General features: G+C 46.4%; 1 long non-coding RNA gene across 1 annotated transcript; it reads left to right on the top strand.

Moving 5' to 3' along the window:
- The first annotated feature begins 9,825 nt into the window (after positions 1-9,825).
- On the top strand, positions 9,826-15,615 carry LOC144158169 (uncharacterized). Its single transcript, XR_013319961.1, has 3 exons — positions 9,826-10,123; positions 11,657-11,926; positions 14,811-15,615. It is a non-coding gene; the product is annotated as an uncharacterized LOC144158169 (long non-coding RNA).
- Positions 15,616-22,850: the final 7,235 nt, after the last annotated feature.

The following is a 22,850-nucleotide window of genomic DNA, read 5'->3' as shown; positions in this document are numbered from 1 at the left end:
GAGTTTGCCTCGCACTGTGGGAGGCCTCGTGAAGGGGCCGTTTTTATATGATCTGGCCAACACCAGGCAAACGCCAACGTTGGCCAATGCCAACGCCAAGCGTTGGCGTTCTGGCGTTGGCGAACGCCAACGCCAGACCTTACGCTTGCGTCTTGGAACGCCTCGTAAAACATGTTGCTTGCCCATAACGACGCCACCGCACTTTTTGATCGATAGCTGTCAGCGTCATCAGTGCTGCTCGAGACAAGAGCTGCAGATTTCCAGTGTGTAACCAACGCACCAACACGGCAATAGAGTGACGTCAGTGCAAGTTATCACGCCTCAGAAAAAAGCGTCTGCCAAGCATCTGCACGGCGGAGCAGTTGGACAGTGTTGTAACGGCTGCCAAGCACCGGCAGCAACTAGATGCAGTGCGGCCCTCGACTGCGAGCGATACCCGCTGCACGCCTCCCCCCACCCCTCCCCCGAGTGACGAAGTAGTCGAGCCGACGGTGATTCGAAGCTGCATTTATATACAATGTATACAAAGGTAGCAGAGTGCTACATGGCTCGGACAAAGGCGACAGCGCTTCTCAACTCAGTGCCTACGATGAGATGCCGCCGCACCACCGCTACTTCCGGGCTAGTTTTCTACCCCCAGGGTTCCGTTGCAAGCCGCGCGCAGTTTGAATGCTTCCAGTCGAGACTATCACTGACCGCAGTTTGAATACGTTGAATGGCGGCGAAGCGACTGCGTCAGCCGAGCCACCACGACAGGGAAATGGAAGGCGACTCAGCGACACCGTCTCCAGGCGCTACTTGCTGCGTGTCTGCCGCGGTTCGTTCATCCCAGGAAATTGGTCCAGCCGTCGGGATGGGAAAGGGCGAGGAGACCTGGTGGCGCCTTTCCCGCCAATTTGCGGCACGTCTGCCGTGGGCGGTTTGACCTAGGCGCGAATCAACCCCTCCATCGGCACGTCGCCAGGTGCAGCGAATTTGTGTCGGGTGCTCTGGCACAAGACACACAATAAAATATCAGTGGTTAAAGTCAGACCAGTGTGGGTTTTGCCCGGGATCCTAAGGGAAATAAACATAAGGACGCGTAGTGCGCCTGTCCTGTCCCTTTCTCGCGGCGGGACCTCCCTTTTCGGCTTCTCGCGCGCTAGCCGGTTTCCGTCTTTGTGTTTATCTGTTATTTTGCGGGCTGGTGGCGTCGGCGGCGAGAGTGACGGTTGCGCAATGTTCGGAGCATACCGAACAGTGGCGGCAGCGTCTCTTTGCAGCTAATTTTGAGGACGATAGTCTTTCTTTGTCTACTCGAGCGCGACAATGATGACATGTCTGTCTCTCGATGTCTGTCATAAAGATAATTTATTATTGCAACTTAAATCATGCCCCGCTGTATACATGGGAGCTTTCTGCCCCGCACGTTTTTTCTTGCAGTACTTGCAGCGATAGGTCACGTTGCAAAAATCCTTACTAGTGCCGTAATCACAGTGGTCCTTAACACCCTCTGTCATACTGAAACCTTGCTAGGTCGTGCGCTGAGTGCGTGCTGCAGGCAGTCATAGCTGAGCATACAAACACTCGGCAGAGCAACACCTTTTCACTGACCTTCACGGTCCGTATCCGCATACTGCGCAAACCTCGAATTTTGGGCCTTTTATACCATGGTGAGCGCTCTTCCATTTTTTTTTTGTTCCAACTCCTCCTCCGAAAATTTCTCTTTCTCCTCCTCCCGCCCAAAAGAACATCAAATAGAACATAAGACAAGGTTAATCGTACAATGATCACTTTTCGTTTTTCGGATTCAATAATGCCATTGAAGGGCCGTGGTCATATTTACAGGGTGTCAGTGGAGTAATTTTGAAGTCGCAAAAAGAGTGCTCAGCAATCAGTCACTCGAAAGGACTACTCGCCTAGCAGGTGTTGCGAAGAGCTAATGAGGATGACGCAACATTGCATGATGCAACACTGCGTCAGCTGTACCACGCAACATTGCGTTAACCGTAATTGAAGCTATTGGTTAGATGTAGCCGATAAGGGTCGACAGAACATCGGGTGCTACTACATTTATTCCCTGCAGTGTGCATCCAGGCTTGGTTTGACCTCGCAAGACAAATGCAAACTTATTCTCAGTAAGAAAGGAAGTTTCTACTTGATAATGAAATCAAATGCAAATAATGGCAATCGGAGAACGAAACACATGCTGACGAAAGTTGAGCGACACGATATGCCTCGAGAGCGCAAAAATTTTGGGCAACTTTCGTCCCCTGCTCAAGGCTACCGTTGTCTAAATAAGCATTGATGGAGTTTACTTGCACTGCCCAAAACGGTCACGATGATATTTAACGATGATATCTGCGTAACGTTGATATATACCACCTTGGATAAATGGAAGCTGGGACAAATTTATATCATATACTCGGAGTAATGAACGTAAAACAATAGCTGACATGGACAGACACATTGCAGTTGCGGACCCGCAGTGCAAGGTGCTGACGCCCATTGCAGTTCAGCACATTGCATTTGCACTCAGCGCGTGACGGGTTGCAAGCTTAGTTGTTACTGATATTAGAGAGTTTTAGTATAGCGGGCGCTAGCGTTTAGCGCGAGCAAAACATTGCGCTTGCGCGCCGCAAACGTTTTTCCCCAAACACCTTTTTAGTTTAGCGTCCGCTAATAGCGTTTCAACTGGATGCACGTTCATAAAGGCTGGGCTGCTTAGAATAGTTGCCAGCGCCATCCAGGAAGTAAAAATATAACTATAATTTAACGAGCCAACCATCCAGCCGATACGAGCGCGAGCCAAGCCAAAGCCTAGCCGGCGACGGGACGACGGAATTTGCTTCTTCCGTTGCTCACTCACGTTGCTCGGTGGTGCCTCAGCTATGCCGCAAAGTATCTTGTGCGACAGGCGCTATCTGTCAATTCTGTCGTCAGGAGAAATAGATGAATTGTGCTTGGGGTAAACAGGGCGACAGCTCGTGCGACGGGATTTATTTGAGGGTGATAATTTGGACGAGTATTTTCGGCTCAAGGCCGAACGGCATATGATCAGGTACCGTTCAAAAACCGGTCTGCTGGACTTCGCCGCCATCGATCCGGTTGTGTTCAGACAACAGTTCAGGTTTGCAAAGGAAGACTTCGACGACCTGTACTGCAACCTGCGTGTACCAGAGGTTGTGACGAGTGCGCAGGGAGTGCGAGTGCCCGGGCGTGAGGCTCTGTGCATCTTACTGAGGAGGCTCGCTTACCCGAACCGTTGGTGCGACCTGGAGCCGATTTTCGGCCGCCGAAGGTCTGGAGTGCTTGTCGCAAGTGAGTAATCAGATACTTTCGCTTATACTTTTAACGAAACATACCTATACAACGATCTCTATGTCACTTCTACTGTTTGTTTGACTAACGTTTTATGTGTCGCAGGATATTGTGGCCGTGGTTATTTTACATGCAGACATACGAAATTGGTTATTGCTACTTTTGCCGGAAGCCTCCACAGAATTTTCGGTACTGCAATGCAACCCGCGATTTTTCTCTTGATCTTTAATAGCAGTAAATGTCATTGCAGGCTGTGGAGGACAAGGGGGCCCCTCTCCCAAACTGCTGCGGCTTTATTGATGGAACTGCGCGGCCAATATGTGCCCGAATGGTATCGTGTGCAAACGCGATGGACCCTATCCGGGGAGACGCCATGACTCAGGTGAGCATCAGCTATAGTTTGTGAATGAGTTTAATTGTATCAGGTGGCTCATTTTGCGACTGCACCTAAACAAAATACTTACTACAGCATTAAAGCAAGTCAGTGCTTTTTAAAGGAACAACAGCCCTGCCCCATTATTTGTCCCTTTGAGTTTGGTATAATATACCAATATATTCCCGCATTGTGGTTGCGCAAGTAATGTCATGTGAACATCCTCATTCCTCAGGATGATAGTGTTACTCCTATCGTACTTAGCTTCATTGCCCGTTGGGCTGACCTAAGTTTTCCTACAAGGCACTCAGTAAGGTTTCACTTCTCTGCCCCATAAAGCAGTAGGCATTTGTTGTCTTTCCAGTGGTAGGCGACAGCGGTTCAGTTAGCCCTCCCAATTATCTAAATCAGTTACAACTGCCTTGAATTGCCAGAAGACCCTCCCTCTCCCCCCCCCCTTTTTTTCCCCCTGTTTCACGAAGTATGCACCTTGTTCTGGCCGGCTGATCAGCCTACATATCTGTTTGAAATAGATACAGCTTAAAGTGTAGCATGTTTAACTGAACAGAGCTTACAGAATCATGCAGAGCCATACAAATTGCCCGAAAAAGGGAATTTCGCTTCTGAAAGTGTACTGCTTCAATTCTCTTATCGAAATCATGGTGATGCTTGGCTGTTACTCGTTTTGTTAAGAATCGTAAATTCAAAGCCTAAATCGTTAAACATTTCGCTTTGTGCGTATTTTTTGAACGCCTTTTTTTCTCAGGTATCCTGAGGGACTGCGCTGCCTATGAAAAGCTTCAGCGGCTGATGGAGGGTAACGAAAAGGGGTACCCTATTTATGGCGATCCAGCGTACCCGTTGCTGCCGCTGCTCATGCAGCCATGGTGGGGCTCACATCACTTCTCCCCAGCAAACATTCAACATGAAAATGAGCCAAGTGCGTCAAGCCGTTGAATGGGGCTTTGGAAAGGTTATAGCAGAGTTTGCGGTTTTAGACTTTAACAAAAATCAGTAGCTGCTTCGCCAGCAGGTTTCACAAATGTTCAGAGTGGGTACCTTGCCCAGCAACTGACACACGTGCCTCTATGGCAGCCAGGTTTCCCAATACTTTGACCTGGAGCCACCTTGCCTAAGACATTACCTTCAGGTTAATGAGCCGTGAAATGCCACAGGGTTTGAAGAATCCTGCTTCAACATTCAGAGACTTTTATTTCTTCAGATTAGAGATTACATCAAGAATCCTCAAGAAATTATCCTGCTGATTCTCCAGCAACTGCTGATGATGGTCCCTCTCTTCGGCACTACGTCGTTCTCTCTCTCACTCAAGTGCCTGGCGGTCCTTTTCCAGTGCCAGACGCCTTTCTTCCAGCTTGAGTTCCCTTTCCTTCAACTCTTTTTCGATGTACATTCGCTTCTGCAGATGCTCAATATCTGCGTCCTTTTTACGTTTTCCTGCAGTTGAAAGGAACATTGTTTGGAACTGAAAAATTGCCCAGAACCACCCTTTTTAATGAAATAAAGGGAATTAAGCCTGCACTCCTCCTCCCCCCTCCTGCCCAAAAAACTGTATGAACAGAAACAGCCCTCAGCGATTTTTTCGTGCTTGTGTTCGTCTCCCTAGCTGCAAAATAATGAACAAAATGATGAGCAAAACAATGAACAAAATGCGCAGCGTGGCTGGAACCACAATGTAATGCCGTATCCTTGCCTGCCACCAGTTTTCTTCTCCACGTTGATGTCTAACACACTGCTTCCAAACACATATTTGCCTCTCACTAATTGTGTATCAGTGCGTTATGTCTTTCTCTTCATTTGAGTTTTTTTTGTTGTTGTTGTTGTTTGTGTACTTGGTGTGTACCTCGGTTCTGTTTCAAAAATGTACATTGCGTGTAAATAAAGCATATTGAACGCTAACCAGAGTCTCTAATTTTGTTCGGCAAAATTGTACCCTATTTTTACATTGTGCAGAACTTTACAGTGAGTTATTTCTGTGTGGTACCCGTTCAAGATGCTCAGCAATTTGAGAAAGAAGTATGAACATCATTATGCGCGGGTTGAGCTTGTGAAACTTGGGTACACACAGATAAAACCACACCTTTGCAGGGGTCGTTCTGCGACGCATTGTGACTACCACCATGGGGCAGCTGCGCTGCAGCTGTTGACGTTCCACCACTGGTGGATGTCAACAGTTGCCCCACAGGTGACCCATTTGTGTCAAACGTGTTTGCCTCCTCAGGTATTTCGTCACCTGCTGCAATGGCAGTGAGCAGCTGTGATGCTGGCGATGGCGTATCGCTCAGTGGGGAGTAGTCGCCGACTGGAAAATAATAACACAGAGAAAACTGATTAGTTTATGTACTCAACGTACAAGCATCAACATTGCAATATTTTAAACAATGCTCAAATGCTATTCAAAAGCAGTGCCTTTGTTGGCACCACATTCTGTGAAACTATTACCCCTTAAAATGTAGGATTATAAAATAAAAACACAGCCCGAAATTCCTATATGAAAATGAAAGATGCAAATGTTAAAGTTCATCACACAGGCTTGCTGGAAATATGCACCACAATACCTTCTGCAGCATTTAAGACTGGTTCTCTGTAAAAGTCTGCCTATTGTGTGTACAGCAGAGGTACAGAAAAATTGCAAAGGAAGCTAGCACAGTGCTCGCATAAGTAATGCTTGGTGTTGGGCCAGTTTGCGTAACAGCTTAAAAATGGTTAATTGCGCTGGCTACTGTTCGCAAAAAACGGACACAAAAAACAGCGCACTTTGTCTTGACTGCATTCCTTTCAAAAGATAGTGGCATAAAATAACACCCCAAATATTTACCACTCCGGGGGAAAAAATACGGCTAATGTGGGGCACTCGAATGAACACATTTGAAATAGCACACTACTTACATCAGCCGTTTAGATCCAAATCCTGCACAGTATCCAGAGTGCACGCAGCTGTTGCCGCATCACGTGCTGAATGCGCCGCAGCCCGCTGTGCACACTAAACTTTTTAACACCCTTAAAGGTGCTAAAAGGGTGCACTCAACATTTTGCACCCTGTTTGCACCTTTTAAGGACTAAAACATTGCTCCGGCACCCAATCATGAGGGTGCCACATATTAAGGGGTGTAAATCTTGAAATTTTTACACCCTTTAAGGTGCAAGGAGGGTGTACTGAACATTTTGCACCCTTTTTGAACCTTTCAAGCACCCAAATATTGCTCGGGCACCCCACCTCGAGGGTGCCGAAATTCAGGGGTGTAATCAACAGTTTCATAGGGTGCTACGACCGTTACAGGGGTGCTAAAAAGTATTTCTTCTCGATTGGGGTGTTACCACGGCACCTTATCGTTAGGGTGCCTAAAAGAACGGTGTGTGAATGCAAGCATGCAAAATTGCACAAAAACAGGCTGTATGTTTAAACCGCACATTGCACTATTTCACCGCCCGTTGAGAGAATAAATATGAACTCTCCACATAGACCAGGGGAAAGGCTCTAAAATTGCTGTTCGTAAATTGAACAAAACGTGCTGAATGTTTAAATTCCACTCTGCACTAATCTACTGCTTCGAGTGTATCACAAGGCTCGTTTCGATGTCTGGGTGCACGGGAAGGAAAGGCTACAAAATGCCTCTTGTAGTCCTATAAATAAAACTTTTACGCGAGGCATCGGTGTCCTCAACAAAATCGAATTTACCTAAGAATTTGTTCCCGTATTATTATGCCCCGGGCAAAAATTCCAACAAGACTTTCTTGTTGGGCTCACAGCACGCCTGTGGGGCCAATACGAAGTTCTGTCGGCACTCTATCGTTCCAATAGCCTAGTCTTCCAACAGGGAGTTAAACCTTGATGGCGTTTGTGGGGCCAATAAGAAGCTCTGTCGGCACTCTATCGTCCCAACAGCGTAGTCTTCCAACAGGGAGTTTAACCGTGATGGCGTTTACCGGCTCGCCAAAACGATAAGTCAACGCCAACAGACGCCTCGTTCGTAATCAGCGGCGCGAGCGCGCCATCAGACAGAACCGACAGACGCCCTGAAGGTGGTTTTTAGGGCCTAAACAGCAGCGTCTATGTCTGGCATAGACGCTAGACGTCAACGTTTGTGTTCTGAATTTTCCCTTCAGTAAGTAACAGTCAGACGGACGATAACATAACTATGTGAAGATATGCTTTGGCTCATACCACGGCAAGCGCAATCGTTTGTGGCTGCAGCCTCGGTTGCTCTTCTTCCACAACAAACTGAATCGGCTGTACAGCTTTCTTCGAGGGCGTGTATGCAGGGGTTCTATCTTCCTTTTTTGCGCAGGCCGACGGGGGCGGTCGTGTAAAATCATTTTCGCTCGTCGCTTCCGTAGGGTTGCCACCTTCCTGGTTTTGGACCGGCCCGACCGGTTTTTTAAACAGCGGGCCGGTTGCCGGTCCATATCTAAAACCAGTCGTCATCAGCCGGTTTTTTGGCTTTTGTGCCGTGATTATGCCCGTTTTGGCGTTTTATAAGCGTCAATTCAACAACTAAGACGATAAATACGTGTCGACAAGCATAGGCGTGCGCACAGGGGGAACAGGGGGGGCGGCCGCCCCCCCTAATCATCTGAAGGGGGCGCCAAATTTGCCCCATGCCTGCCTTGCCGATGTAACACATGAAAGTAAAATTTCTGCTCAGAAATATTTTGTGTGTGTTGCAATTCCATCACATTGAAATAAAAATTTTATAACCATCCCTCTTTGCACTGCGTTCGCACCGCAAGGCCTTCAGTGAGAAGAGGTCGGGAGTTGCTCTGGGGGGGGGGGGGGGGCGCAGCGGTAAGACTTTGCCCCCCCCAAATTGAGAACTCTGCGCACGCCTATGTCGACAAGCTGCGCAAAGACACGCGAGCAGAGAAAATACGCGGGCGAGCGCGCTGCCTCAGATGGAGGGGTACCTAAGGGAAGAACAAAATAACGAAATTCTACCGCCGCGGTCAGCAATTGCGGTTACTTTTCAGTGAAGCACATGCAGAGCGATTAACCAAGCTCTCAATCACTTTCAGTACAAACGTTATGTTGATTTCTCTCTAAGAAAACACTACAATAAATGGCACTGCATGTTAAAAAACATGGCGTCTTTTTTCAACACAATCCCCCCTCCCCCCCCCCCGGAAGGCCCGTTTTTTTTTTCGGGGAAAGGTTGTAACCCTACGCTGCTGTTCTGCCTACCTGCTTGCTGTACCTATTACGTCGCCGCCACCGCAAATCCCCACTTGTTACAAACTCAGAGGTTTTCGCACTGTTAGCAGTCGTTTTACACGATGGGTTTGATGCGCCTGACATGCCAGGAGTGACATCGCTTGTAGTATTAGAGCGACGTTGCTTGTCTGCAAGACGGTGCCGGTCAAACAAGCGTTATCAACGCCATAATTCTAACGGCACATTCCATTTATTTCGTGGCTGCCGTGGCTTGCGCAGAAAAGGTCGGGTTGACTGCGATAGCTTTGCTTGAGTCAAATAATGGAGCTTTGGCTCAATCGCTTGCAGCGCTAGCAATGCGGCCTCGTCTGCAAGACCGGTGCGTGAGAAACAAGCGTTAGGACAGCCAGAATTTCAAAAATGCAGCATAAACTAGACCATCGTTAAAGGAGGCGATGACTAGACACAAGCAACAATATTCGTTGACAACTTACGTAAGTATAGAGTTGTTTTAGGCGCCATGAACACGCCCGCCGACATAGCTGTTTGTTAACGCGTCCGTTTACTGTTTCGTAGGTCAATGGTTCGATTCCTCGTCGAACGTGTTTTTTTTTTCTTTTTTTTTTTTTTTTTTACGTGAGGGTTTCATTAGCTCCTTTTTTAACGACCAGGGTAAGCACCTGTTCCTTGCTTTCTATCACGCCGACATTTACCGCCCTCTTCCTAAACCCAAAGTAGCTCGTTTTCTCACACGTTCTCTCTTGAGAAGCCCGCCGTGAAAACAAAACCAAAACAAACGTCTTTACAATATCAGTATATATGTCAATTACTTTATGTGTATTCACTTTTTGTGTTTAAAAACCTTAAATTTAAGTTATAAACACATTTCAGACTTTGAAAGCAGAAACATAATTACCAACATTACAGTAGTAACACAATTTTCGTCAAACTTAGACGTGCTGCATTTGAAGTCTGGCAACTATCTCTCACTTTTGTGTGTGTTTTTTCATAGCGTTTTGTGCCGAGTGGTTGGTGGCGTGATTTAATCTGTTTTATCTATTTCAAGCTTAAATCATAGTTATAGAAGCTTTATGGGTGATGTCTACCCTTCTAACCTACGCGTGTGTTGAACATGGAGACCCCGGAAGAACGATCATCGCCGGATAAAATACTGCGCGTCAAAAGTGGATGACATTGCATCAGAACAAAGCGTGTTCGTGTGTCCGCGAGATGAAGACGACAGTGAAGGAGAATTTTACGTTGGAAACATCGTTTTTGCTCGGGTAAGTACGCATTTTTTATTATTCTGTATTTGGTTGGAATGAGTTCTGGTGTTTATGGGTCAGTAATTCGCTAGACCCCCATCTCGTTTGCTCTGAGAGCCTACGTGAGTTAGTATACTTGTTTGGCGCCCAGTCCACCGTTTCCGCAGAAGTCAGCATCAATTTACGCTGAAGCTAGACCTTGGCTACGATGCTCGCGCTATGGTACACGGCTGCTAATAATTTCACATCACGCAAGGCTCTTTAACACCGGGGCGTTTGTTTATGTGTCTCTCAAACAGTGCCTTTGCGGTTGCAGATCGCAGTCGCAATTTCGCGTGAGTGGCACAACGCTGTGATTAGTCCTCCCTCGTGAATACCCGCGGTATACCAAGAAATAACATGAACAGGAGGTTCCCTGGAAGTGCATGTGAAAACGCGTACACGTGATTCAATGGCTGGCGTCTCGTAGGTGTTGTGAAATCTCTCTCCCCCCCCCCCTTCACTAATTCCGTGCAGTGCGCTTCGCAGCTATTGCGCTCGCGAGACCGGCGACCGTACGCCTCGCGGTCTTCGGGCCGCGATATGTGTGCTGTTCTCGTGAAGCTCGACAACAGCGAAATTGCCGTACTCGCTCGCCAACGCGCCCCGACAGCGTACGCGTCGACCGGGTGCTGACGGAGTTGGGCTGGAAGAAAAGCAGGCAAGAGATGAGGGCGCACGAGGTGTAGTTAAACATGAGAATTTACAAAGTGCAAGGTGGAGAAAATAGTATGCAAGGGCCGGAAACGGTGAGAGAGTTCGGGCCGCGTGCCAGCGAGCGAGTGCGGTAATTTACGTTGCCGAGTTTCACGAGTCCGGCACGAATATGACGACGCCCGTCTGAGAGTTCATAGAGGTATAGAATTCACATACGTGCAAATTGAAGGTGAAATGCGCGCATGTGGCCTCGCAGGGAGTTAGCATAGTCTCGGGGTAGTGGGGGAGATTTCACAACGCCTACGAGGCGCCTGCCGATTCTGTCAGAGTAGCTCTCGTGAAGTCTGGGGCTTGATATCAGAGGCATATGTATTGTTTAAATTAGTGCAGAAAATTGAGCCAATTCGCAAGTTCTCATTTTCGCAAAACCGCAGGCCATACAGAGACTAACAAAAAAGCTGTAGGCACTCACTCAACTCGATTTATATTGGAGAATTGAACGTGCAGATACAAGTCAGACATTGAAATGGAGGAGCCTCAACTATCACACACCAGTTCCGATTGAAAGCAAGGGATACAGATAAGCTGCTAGCATGCGTTCCATGCAAATTAGCTCAGTAGCTAGCTTTGCATATATCATGCATACCCCACTCACAGTACCTGCGGGTCTAATAAATACATTCTTACTGTGACCTAAATTTCACTTGGGGTGTTCCGGGAATGCTCTTATTAGTGCCTTGGAGGTTACTGTCTTTAAACGATTAAAAATCTACTTGATGTAAGCATTCGTGCTTTGTGTGTGCTCTTCTTGTATTTCAACAAGTGTCAGCACACTCACAGATTATGCACCTGCAGGTGCTGCTGCTGGCTGTCCTGGGTCAGCTGCCTTCCAGTCCAGTTTCAAAGGCTTTGCCAGGGCCTCCCTTGGCCAACCGACACTGCACCTGCTGTACCCAAGTACTGCCTGGCCTTTCGTTGGTGCTCCGTACGCTTTGCCGCCAGGAATGGTCATTCATCCATCATCTGGCCGCTTGGACCACCCGTTCAGAAGTCAGCGCATTTGCTCGACACATCGGTCCAGGCACTGCTGCCATATCGGTGCACCCACCGATTATGTATTTTCAGGTTAGTTATTGCATGTTGTGGAACTTGCCATGATGTATACCTGTTAGCAGTGCTGTGGCCTCTGATTATTTGAAACATTTTCATGAAGCAGTGCTGTGCGTATGGAGCGTGTCATTGCTTAGCAGAGATATTGAAGAGAATCTGGGGCTGACGACTAAAGGGCAAGAAGAGAAATTGAACTGACTTTGAAGCAAGTATTCGTATGTAATCAAGCCAAGCAAACATTTAGGATCTTTCGATATGGTTTTAAACTTGCAATACAAACTGGTCTACTTCAGATCATACTGGTAATAATCATACTATACCGAAAAGTACATCCCGCAGTCTGTAGAATTCTGACAGCGCTTTTTTCGCAGTCTCTCATGACAGGCACTAATCTCAATGGTTGGAAGATAGTCGAGGTAGCACCAGTCTTTAAATCAGGAGACGGTACTTCACCATTAAATTTCCCTAACAAGCACCATATGCAAGGTCAGGAAACATTTCATCCACTCTCAGGTCGCTAATTATTTATAAAATCACAATATCACATAAGAGTATCACCACGGTTTTCACAAGGGTTACTTGAGAAACACAAGTTTCAGGATTTGTTCACGATCTACATTGATCCATTGACACAGGCTTACAAACTGCGGTAGTTTTTCTCGATTTTTCTAAAGCATTCAATCGCATTGCACACCACAGACTACTTCTCAAACTTCACCCTAATGTCCTCACTTGAGCAAAAGATTTTCATTCTTCTCAAATGCAGTTTACTTCTAATAACTATATACTTCTTTTGCTCGTGCCACTTTGTTGTCCCCCCAGGCAGGTTGCTTGGTCTATCTTCCATGTTGCATATCCTCCCATGTAAGTCTATTTGCAGATGATGTTGTAATTTATCACACAATTTCTTTCAACTACTACCGTCAATGCTTTCAATCTGATCTTAGCACAATTAACTCCTGGTGCTGCAAATGGCTAATGTCGCTTATCTCTAAAACAAAGTGCATGACTTTAACGGTGGCAAGTCTCGGATTGTAAATACTTACTTCATTAACAACAGCCTGATTACCTCTTGAAACAAAGGTGTTTTGGTAGGCCGGTAGGGGAGGGGGGATTGCATGGTGGATTTCAAAAGGTACATCGATTGGGAAAATAAGACGTGTGATTAATATTTTCATTTGCACTCCAAAACTCGCTTTATTTCATATGTTTAACCCACTGCCGTGGCTAGGGTGGTGTGCTGTGGAGGCGAATGTCGGTTAGATACCGCTTGGTGTAGCCGCTTTTCAGATGGAGGCAACACGTAAAGACGCCCGTGTTTGGAGATTTCGATGCGCACAAAAATACCCAGATGGTCAAAATTAATGCGAAGCCTTCCCCTACAGTGCTCCCCATATCCCAAGTGTAGCTTTGGCGTGTTAAACCACCGTTTTTTTTTTCATGTTTTTGGTATAGTACCAGCTGCTGTAGCAGGTGCAACTTAAAGGTAAAATTATACATAATGTTTCCAAGAGCTAAATATAAAGGCCATATTGAAGTGCGTTTATGGGTCTATCTCATAGCAGTAGTGAAAGGTTATATACTCTGGTGCAGGTTAAGAACGCCAATGGCTCATGTGGTGTAGTCCAGTGTTTGATGGAATGCCGTGTAGGCAGGTAGAAGCATTATTGCAGTGATGAAACGTAGGTCACTGACCAAGTCAAGAAAGCCATTTAACGGTTTGTTGCTTGTTCACGGTGAGCATGTGTCGTGGAAAACGAAGCTATATATTGGGCATTACGCGGCGCAATGAGTTTGCATAGATATGGTGCAGATTGCCATCCATTATGTTGATAATGTTGGGCGTCGTCTGAACAATGAGGGACTCGAGCAGTAATCGAGAAGATAGATTGCACTCAGTTGTCAGTAATTTTGTCTTGTTCCAGTCGACCACGTGTCCCGTCCTCTCACGGTGCTCTGCCAGTGGACTTGTTTTTGCATGGCCCTTGTTCACTTCGTTCCAGTGCTGCATTAATCTTCTGTGCAGATTGCCCGTTTCGCCAATGTACACTGATTTGCATTCAGCGCATGGAATGTAATAAACAATACCCGGAAGCTTGGAGCGTGAGAGGGGGTCTCTCACGCTGACAATGTCAGAACGCAGCTTGCTAGTGGGCACATGCACAATGTATGCACTGCGTGTCTTGAAAATGTGTGCGAGAGTTTCACCGATGTGTGGGACGTAGGTAATTGCTGCACGTTTTGATGCAGTCGTTGTCCTGAATATAATGCCTAAAGCATTATATTCAGAAAGAAGCGAAGAGGGCGACTAGCAAGAATCCACATTGACATTAGCAGGCAGAAGCGTCCACAAGGCCTGTGTCAAAACGTGCTGCAATTCTCGTCCTACACATCAATCAAACTTTCGCACGCATTTTCAAGAAACACATTGTGCACATCGTGCAGGTGCCCACTAGCAAGCTATGTTCTGACATTGTCAGCGTGAAAGACCCCCTCTCACGCTTCAAGCTTCCAGGTGTTGTTTATGTTTTGAACAAAAAAAGTGCCATTTAAACGTGACACCTCCTTCCTTGCCGATTTCTGATGCCTGATTGTTCAGTTTGTGGGGATACGTTTAGCAGATTGCTCACATGTCTAACCTGTATTTGTGCTTGAGCAGTCAAACGCTGATGTTAGCAGTGAAGTAGGTGAAAATTGTACTTTGATTGTAGTTGTGTGCAGATTACCTACATTGTGTTAATTCGTAGAAAAGCAAAATTGAGGTAACCCTGCTAACTGTTCCGCATTGCAGCATTTTATTATGCGAACGTTAAGGAGTTCAGCTGCTTGTTAAAGGTGAAATAAACAGTGGTACAAAAAGAAGAGCATCTACTAAACAGAAATATCTTCACAATCGCAGGATGCCAACGGTCCGCCTACCAACTTGTGTCCTGCATCGTTTCTGCTGGCTGGAGCGGTTCATGGAGCATTTTCCAGCTTCTCAAAGTTTGTGGTCAAGCGCTCCTCCAAGTGAAAGATGCCGCAGAGGGATCTTTTGTTTTAATGCCACAATTTCACGTGCTCAGCAGCAAATTTACTCGTAAGGCTTTTTAAATATTCATCACCCAAGAGGGCATGTTACCTTCGTCTTCGGTGGAATGTGTCTGCACTCAGGTTATTTGTGACAGAAACAAGTGGACCACGTCATGAGAGTCATTGAGGCCTTGTTGATTGTGCATGCTTCTGAAATGACATTTTCATTAAGCTGAATACTTTTCACATATTACGATTTGTGAACAAATTATGGTAAAAGTCATGATTATTTGTACTACACTGCAGGAAGGAAATGCCAACATACGTTTTAAGCACCTCTGATATTTCAGATCGTTGGCTGGTGAGCAATAAAACAAAACTGAAATTTTTTTAAAGTAAAATCAAATATTCGTTGTCACCAGTGCATGACCATAGTAAAAGCTATCTAGTCACCAAATTTAGAATTAGACACGAAATGCCAAGAAAAATAGGGAAATAAACTAGACAGCTGGCTACAATAAACCAATTCGTAAAATTCCTCAATGTCTATCAAGTGATGATTGAGGCGGGTTAGTTAAGATGTCAGTGGGTTTACACACCCAACTTGCAGGGAAGCACATGAGCTCCCAATATTAACATGTTTTTAGTGAAGACCGTCTTCCTTCATTAAGCTGCTTTGCACATTGATGCCAGTCTGATAAATGTCCTGAATTTTTGTTATGATCAATCTTTGTATGGGAACCATATATTTTTATATGATGTCGCTGTGTATTTCTGAAACTGTATCTAGTCACTAATTCCAATTTGTCGTGGTCAGGTTTTTTCAACTGATTCCTAGCTTTTTTAGCAATTATGGTATATTTTGTGTGCCTAAAGGAATGCCTCATTGCATGTTTAGCCTATGTAGTGTTGAAAGCGGACATTTTGCTTCAAAGTGGAATGTCGGGCTAGCAACAAGGTACTTCGCGTGCTGCTCACTTTCATTCATGCCATTATTTTTTATATTATCATTTAAAATTAAAAGCCAACCAATTTGCTGTCGTTTTAATTTTGTCACCTACTTTATACTTTCTTTTTTTTTCAACTTTGTGTAAGGATTGACTATCCATATTTTTATGATACCAAGGCGTTGGACTGGGCTAGCTGGTACATGTTTGAATGGATGAAAAACCATAGGAAAACCCAGGACACAGAAGAGAACGACGGGACAAACTTGTGCCGTCATTCTGTTTTAACTGTTTCCTGTGTTTACCACTGGTTTTTTATGCATTCAAACGTTTTTTATGAGTTTGTTGAACAGTGATTAGTTTAGGTGTGTTCAAACAATTGTTGGCTGCGAAAGCTCCCTGTAGCATTTGTATAAGTGCTCTCTGCTTTTTTTTTTTTTTTTGAGCCAATACCCCACCACCAGTCTTCATGAGGTGGTCTTTTGTAGAAATAAGTTGAAATAAATATTTGTTTGCATTGCTTTACATGTTTTGAAAGAATTTCTTGTTCATTCTTGTTTCATTCAACCCCGTTTCAGAATCCTGCTTAAGGCATTTCCTCTGTTATTTTTTTTCAGAACCAGGAAGGGTGCTCATCCTCGGTTCTTGCTGAAGCAGCAGTATCCATACTTCACACGTGAGCTCTGAACACACAGTAATTATGGTATGAAACATTCTACCAGTATAAGCCTGCTTTGTAGACGTCATTGTAGATGTCAAAGCTCTTGACAGTGTAGTCCAATGTCTGGTGTAACGGGCAATGTCTACAACTTGTAAAAATTAATTTTGTGGCTATAATGTTTGTGATTATTTTAAAATGCACGTCAACTACTATTTAGAATCGCTGTCTAAATTGGCAGCCATTTTCCTGGTGGATACAGAAAGTGAAAAAGCGCATGTGTAGAGATTTCAGTGCACCTTAAATGTCCCAAATTTGCTAAAGCTAATCCAAAGCCCTCCTTGTGGTGCACTTCATATCCCATGTACAGTTTTGCGTAAAAACAGCTAAAAATTTATGATCAATTTAAACTTATTTTAATGTTTTTAAATGCAAATATTCTCAGTTTAAGCTGCCATATTTAGAGTAAAATATTTTGTAACAATTATATAGCTACCAAAGGTTTACAGAAAAGCTTTTTGCTTTTGGTTGTGCACCTTCTTATCAAAAGAAAAATGTTGTTAAGAAAGGCAGAAGAAACCCAACTATGGAAATTAGCAAACCCTAAAGCTGCGGATAGAATGAATGTTTTGTAGAGAATCTTTTGCTGATTTCAGTTCTAGTCAACTCTAAAAAAGTCTATCGACGTAGAATGCTTACCGTGAGGCACCTCGTAATATTAGCCAAAACTAATGGGCCCTGGCTGTTGGCTTTTCATTTGCAACAGTGACAAATGACCCCACATCCACCGGCAGGGACATAATGCAAGGCACCATGTACAAGCTAGCCTCATGATAAAATAATGTTTTCTGAACAATGGCATTACATTTCAACCATGGGCTTCACCAGGGAACTTGTATGCATTGTTCTGTGATGTTTGCAGTTCTTGTTATTGCTATGTGGGGTCATTTAGTCTAAAGGTATGTTTATAAAACTCCAAATACCACCAAACCTTGCAATGCTGTACCATATGAATATTTTTCCGTAAAGCAAAAATAATAATGCAAACGAAAATAAATGGCTTGGGTACCCAACTTTTATAAGTAGATTATGAGCCGCAGTACGGAGGGAACTATATTATGAGCCGCATTACGGAGGAAACTATACATTTTGCATTTGGTCTTCCTTGATATTGAACCTTCCTGCTCAGCTCAAGAATAAGGCACTAAACATTGCAGGTAGCTACCTTGATTGGAAGTTTGATGCAATACTAAGAAGCCAAGGGTTTTAAGGTTCAAGGAAGTTTTGTGTGGTTGAAGTGTTGCACACCTAATTGCTTTCACTGCACAGCATGGTTAGGCTCTGCAGTGAATCTCGAAGGATGTGTACTGCAGTTCGGCAAAGTGAACATATAATTGGTTTTTTACGAAGTTTTGGGTAATCAACTACCTCTAAAGTTATAACTGTACTGAGATGTGGCTCCTGACTTTTTAAATTGATGTTTTAACAATCGGTGACACAAGTTCAAGGAAATTATCAGCTGATGTTGCGCTTCAATGGAATGTCTCACAGAACCGAGCTTGGAAAGCACGAATGTTTCATACCATAATCGTGTGTGATATTGTGCAATATGTGGTCTCACACCTGCTGCACCTGTGAACCGAGGATGACGCACCCGTTTTGTACCCCTTTAGGTGGGTGCTTTTGCAGAAGATGCTCCTACAGATTGGGGTGCTAAGTAGCACCCTAGGATACTTTTAGGCGGACAAGGGTGTTTATAAGGCACCTGTCTTCTGGGGTGCTTCACAGAGGGTGCTCCTGCGGCGACAAAATCCAAGCACCCTAAAGGGCGTAAAATATTCAGTTTTTAGGGTGCTCCTGCGGCGACAAGCTGAAGCACCCTTTTGGGCGTAAAAATTTTTAGTGTGTGAGGCCACCGTAGCAGCAGCAGTCTGCTGGCGAGCAGCATTTCGCACCCGAAACTTGTAGTTATACTCCCGGGCGAGATCGATCAGCTCCTGCACCAAGTGCTCCTTTTCCTCATACTGCTCCTCGGTTCCCGATCTAAGAAAATGACGTTCACATAATTGCAGCCAATCCCGCGTGCACCTAATTTCCATTGCTCAAGTTCGTGCGCGCAACTTACTTTCGAAGGTTGGCCCTGTCATTTGCCGAGTACTGGGCCAGCAGCAGATCACATCGGTCCCTCACCGATCGGGCGGAAAATACTTTGCCGGTGACCTCCTTCAGCACACCAGCCACGGCTTCCCACTTGGAGGCATCCCGAAATGGGTTTAGCAGCAACACTTGCCTCAGCAGCGCGAGGTCATCACCGAAATGAAAACGTGCACGCGCGGATTCATTTCGCCAGGTGGCCATGTTGCTGAGAAGCCGGGGATGGCCGTCTCGCACGTCTCGCGCGTCTCGCGAGACCGACGCAAGCCCCGCACGGCCCGCAAAGCGCCGCCCGCTAACTCCCCAGAATTGCGTGCGTCCGCAACACGCAAACCCGCCTTTTGCGGACAGCGCATGCGCACTAGTGCGCGCGCAAGGAACATCGCGCGCTAAACGCTAGCTCCCGCTATACTAAAACTCTCTATTAAATTACGGAGTCGCATATCATTAAATAACTGGGGTTTCACACCTAGGGCGGCCTTGAAAGACTACCGGGACACATCATTGGGTGCAGTGGCCGTTCTGCTGGAACCGCATCTTCCGGACAAATAGGGGTAACGTGGATGTGATTTGTTGTTTTTGTAAAGATAGATACGGCCGCCCTTTGTCGATGCATTTCGCAATACCTCTATATTGCTTGCTTGTACCCCAAGTTGTGCGTTTATGATGAAGGAAGAGAAGCTGCCTCCCCCGGTTCGACAAACTGAAAGCGACTAATTATTTCTCAGTTTGCGATTCCTGTGGCATCGCCCTGCCCGGACGCTGTTCTAGAGGTCAACGTCCTGGGCTCGCAGCTGCGTGAATACCTCAAAATATTCTTGCAAGAGGTTGTTGGGCTGATGTTGCGTTTCCTCACAGACAATATATGTTGTGTGGTAATCGTTGCTGATGTGTGCGGAATGCTTGAGGGGCGCTACAATGGCGATAGGCCGAAAATAAGCGATACGAGCGCTACCGTAACGATACGGCTCCAAGTGCCGGAAGCTTTAGGTTTGCCGAGGCACGAGACATTTCTGCCTTTTATGTCCTTGAGCAAACTGTGTGCTACTAGTGACGTTTTGAATTGATATTCAGTTGTTTTTCGCAGTGCGAACGAAGTATAAGTTTGATTTTGTGACGGGGAACGTGTCTACGAAGCGGTCGTAAACGACGCCGGGTAACGACCCACAACGGCGGCTGATTTATTGACAGTGCAGTTGGTGGCGGCGCTGTTTCAGAGCGTGTCTCGGCTCGTCTGCTATCGCTGCCCTTCCGAAAAACTTTTGGTGTGGAGGAAAATTTCACGATTGTTATACTGATGAGGTATAAATAATGCTAGATGTGCATTTTGCATCGATAATGTGCGTTTACAACTACATTAAAACGCATCGCGATCCACATCACCTTATTATTCCACCTTTCAGTGCATTCAGTGCATCGCAGTCTCTGCACTTTTGTTACCTAGCGGACTAGTTTGACGGAGTTCAGCGCGTACATGCAAGTGGTTGATTGCTTGACCAAATTAGTAGAAACATTGTCGAATACGATAAAATGTTAGTGCAGATTGCGCACAAGGAAATAAAGCTCAGTACAAATTGAGTAGAAGTCAGTACTGTCAGTAAGCTCCGATGATTCGGAGAATTTCAGCGCACCGAGAAACGAAAACAGACGTGAAAAGCTGCTGCCAGAAGACACGCAGAAAACTGCCATTTACGGTCACGGCAGCTGCCAGAAGCCGCGAGCCCCACGAGAGCACGACGCGCCCAGACTTCGGTGATTTATTCCTGAGAACACGAGGAGACGCCAGACGCAACGCGTGTGCTTACGTTCTGTTTCGCTCTCTCCCGTGTACTTGCCTTCGCGCAGAGCGTCGCTCTACGACAATGCACCGTGTACGACACTTTCTTCTCGTGCTCCTCTGTCATGATGTATACATATGTAACCTCAGTATTTTCAATTAGTTAAACATTTAAATATTTTCTGTTTAGCCTTTCATTCGAGCGACAACCTAGCTAACATGGCGCAGTCGACAGGATCAGGGTTTGAGGCCACGGGAGAACGAACGGATGAATAGACGAACGACACGGACGAACCGCACCACGGCTACTAGAGTGCGGCACGCAGACGTGGGGCATCGACGGACTCCACGTCAACGGTGGTCGACCCACTGCTGACTTGCACGGAACTCTAGGTCCTATGTTCAACTAAGAAACAGCAGTTCGCGAGCCGATTAGGAGGGCTGCCTTGCTCTGGCCGTAAGGACGAGATCGTCTCGCGTCTTCTAGTGGACAACGAGCAACGTCTCCAGCTCTCCAAACAAAGAAATGAGGCAACGATGCTTCAGGCTGCTTACGACGGCAAACAGCTGAGGAACTTGCAAGCGGCGCTGTTTGTGAGGAAGATGCTGCGGGAAGAACGAGAAAGTTTTCAGACAACTGGCGAGAGTCGCCCAGACGTTTCCCTCGGTGCCTGGACTGCACGATATCCGGACAGAGGCAGCATGCCTGACGGCACGCACACGAACGAGACGACATGCAAAACTGATTGCCTCCTCACCGGACCTGTCCCATGTAATCACCACGATTAAAAAAACGCAAGCGAAGCTGAGTGCATTTCTTGCAAGATAAGGAACACACGCTGCTCTGACACTGGGCCAATCGACAAGCTACATCGCTCGCACGCAGGTCATTCCAGCAACGAGCAACCAGGCGCGCAACCTACGCAGCGTGCACGAGCCAGGAAGCACCACGTGCCTGGCACCCGCTTTTCCGGTCTAGACGTACACGAACGAAACGATGAGAGCGCGGAATGCAACGTAGCCAGTACGTACAGTCATGGACAATTCAAATACGAACCGCGGAGCGCACGGCCGAAGGTACCGGTGCCGTCACCTGCCAGCAGCTGTGGAAAACGCGCGGACATGCGCATTTGAGATAGAGGGAGCGAGGCTGCGTGTCCCAGTGTGATGTGTTGTCCTCTGTTCGCTGGCAGAACAGAGGGCAACATATGTCGCCATGCCGCAAGAGCGCTGAAAACAATTGTTAGCGATGCGGTGCGAGATAATATCGGCGGGAACTACAGTGATCCCGCGTTTTAATGAAATTGCTTTATTCGAAATATCGCTTTATTAGAAATTTCTCCTTGCCCCAACCCAAACGCATGTATTTTAGGCCACATTACTCGAAGCTCACGAAGAGCCAGACCCGCTTAGCGCAAAGTGGCGAGCGGAGGCGTCGCTCAAGCGGCGAGTCAGGCCCAGCGGCGAATCAGGCGGTCGTCATGGCGAGGTAACAAGTTGGTGTTTCCCCGGCGATTTTCTCGAGCCGGCCATGCTCGATTCGCGCCATCCAACTTTAGACGAACGGTCCAAAAGCGTTGCAAAGGGATCAAAATTTTGATCGTAGACATTAGTGCGTGAACGATGACAGTCGAAGCGTAGAATTAGCAGTGTCATCGACAGGGGGGCGCCGAGAACCTCTAGTGTAGCAAACTTCACGGTGCACAGCTGTCAAAAATTACCCAGTGATCATGCAAAACCCGCGAGTTTTCATGATTGCGCCGTGTACCCACAATAGCGGTTAATTGTTTTTTTTTTTTGTTTTGAGCTCAACAAAAATAACCTCGCACTCGATCCACGGAATTTGCGACGTTTTCCAGCGCGAAGCTCTCGTAGCGTTCCGTGACGCCCGCGCCAACCCCCTCCCCTATAAAAGTGGCCACTGCCTTCTCCTCTTCATTCACTCAGCAGTCTTCGAGGCGTCCGGACACCAGTCACTGCTTTGTCAAATTGGAGAAGGGCTTGCTCGCGCCCTGCAAAAATATGAAACAGCCAGAGCTCACTGCCTGTTTTGCACCTGAGTAAAGTTTGGCTTCAGCGAATACAATGTGTTATTATTCCTCCTAGTTGTGGCGCTATTAAAGCTAAAATACTTTAGTTTTCTCGAGTGGTCGCTTATGTCAAAATACCGCTTATAACAAAAATTTTCGCTGTCCCGCTGACTTCGTTATAACGAGGGATTACTGTAATTACTCGGCTCACACTGGCGCCTACTCCCGGTGTGTGCCGGCGTCACATTGCCGACATAGCTTTGCATGTGCAATGCAGTAACTTGAGCAAGCAACGATGGACACCTGGGTCACACCCAAACCATGCTCAGCAATGCCCGCGCCGCATATTTCTACAAACATT

Source organism: Haemaphysalis longicornis, unplaced genomic scaffold (genome assembly GCF_048455015.1).
Source record: "Haemaphysalis longicornis isolate Haplotype H1 unplaced genomic scaffold, Haemaphysalis longicornis Haplotype H1 scaffold_10, whole genome shotgun sequence".
NCBI lineage: Eukaryota > Metazoa > Arthropoda > Arachnida > Ixodida > Ixodidae > Haemaphysalis > Haemaphysalis longicornis.
This window is presented reverse-complemented; position numbering and strand designations above follow the sequence as displayed.